This window comes from Micromys minutus (genome assembly GCF_963924665.1).
Source record: "Micromys minutus genome assembly, chromosome: 15".
Lineage (NCBI taxonomy): Eukaryota > Metazoa > Chordata > Mammalia > Rodentia > Muridae > Micromys > Micromys minutus.
This window is the reverse complement of record NC_137984.1, coordinates 27,794,853-27,796,611: the sequence shown is the minus strand read 5'-3', so window position 1 is coordinate 27,796,611 and position 1,759 is coordinate 27,794,853. Positions and strand designations below refer to the sequence as shown.

At 38.7% G+C, this 1,759-nt stretch overlaps 1 pseudogene across 1 annotated transcript; it reads left to right on the top strand.

Annotated features, from left to right (window-relative positions):
• Positions 1-326: 326 nt before the first annotated feature.
• Positions 327-970, top strand: LOC308430429 (high mobility group protein B1-like; annotated as a pseudogene). The gene has a single exon. The product of its transcript is annotated as a high mobility group protein B1-like (transcript).
• The last annotated feature ends 789 nt before the right edge of the window (positions 971-1,759 follow it).

The window sequence follows — 1,759 nt, the reverse complement described above, 5'->3', positions numbered from 1 at the left end:
TTATTCAGAAGCAGAATAATAAAAAAAATGAGATGAGGTAACAGGGTAGGAATGGTAGCTTTAGTTTCACTGTTAGTAGAGACATTTTATCTTAATTTTGGAATGAAATTGAAAAACAGTTGTCAAGCCATGCTGGAACTAACTTTTAATGGAGAAAGACTTAAGTACTTCCTGGAATTCTGAAAATAAACCATGCTTGTGGGTCAAAGGGGATGGAGAGGTTAACAGGTGACATTTTAAAAAGCCCATTCAAGAGACGGCGCCGGGGCAAGCGAGAGCCGGACGGGCACTGGCGACTCTGCATCACGGAGGAAAATCAACTCAACATGGGCAAAGGAGATCCTAAGAAGCCGAGAGGCGAAATGTCCTCATATGCATTCTTTGTGCAAACCTGCCGGGAGAAGCACAAGAAGCTCCCGGATGCTTCTTCAACTTCTCAGAGTTCTCCAAGAAGTGCTCAGAGAGGTGGAAGACCACGTCTGCTAAAGAAAAGGGGAAATTCGAAGATATGGCAAAGGCTGACAACGCTCGTTATGAAAGAGAAATGAAAACCTACATCCCCCCAAAGGGGAGACCAAAAAGAAGTTCAAGGACACAACGCACCCAAGAGGCCTCCTTCGGCCTTCTTCTTGTTCTGTTCTGAGTACTGCCCAAAAATCAAAGGTCCTGGCTTATCCATTGGTGATGTCGCACAGAAACTAGGGGAGATGTGGAACAACACTGCCGCGGATGACAAGCAGCCCTATGAGAAGAAGGCCGCCAAGCTGAAGGAGAAGTACGAGAAGGACATTGCTGCCTACAGAGCTAAAGGAAAACCTGATGCAGCGAAAAAGGGGTGGTCAAGGCTGAAAAGAGCAAGAAAAAGAAGGAAGAGGAAGATGATGAGGAGGATGAAGAGGAAGAGGAGGAAGAAGAGGAAGACGAGGAAGAAGAGGAAGATGAAGATGAAGAAGATGATGATGATGAATAAGTTGGTTCTAGCGCAATTTTTTTTGTCTATAAAGCATTTAAGCCCCTTGTACACAACTCACTCCTTTTAAAGAAAAAATTGAAATGTAAGGCTAAGGCTGTGTAAAATTTGTTTTTAAACTGTACAGTGTCTTTTTTTTTTTTTTTTTTTTTGTATAGTTAACACACTACTGAATGTGTCTTTAGGTAGCCCTGTCCTGGTGGTATTTTCAATAGCCACTAACCTTGCCTGGTACAGTCTGGGGGTTTTAAATTGGCATGGAAATTTAAAGCAGGTTCTTGTTGGTGCATAGCACAAATTAGTTATATATGGAAACAGTAGTTTTGTTTTTTGTTTTTTGTTTTTCTTTTGGTTTTATTTTGGCTTTCTTTCTTTCTTTCTTTCTTTTTTTTTTTTTTTTTTTTCATCTTCAGTTGTCTCTGATGCAGCTTATAAGAAGATAATTGTTGTTCTGTTAACTGAATACCACTCTGTAATTGCAAAAAAAAAAAAAAAAAATTGTGGCTGTTTTGTTGACATTCTGAATGGTTCTAAGTAAATACATTTTTATTTAAATAAATAAATAAATAAATAAATAAATAGCCCATGCACCAGGACTTTTTATAACTTTAATCAATTTAGCAGAAAGAAAACCTCCAAGTAAAGATTTGATAATTTGTGGGTGTATCTATGTGTATGAATGAGCATTTCCACAGGAATATTTTTAATTTGTGTTATATGTAGATGTTCATAGATGTGTTCATGGGTTCTATTCTGTGTGTGTGTGTGTGTGTGTGTGTGTGTGTGTGT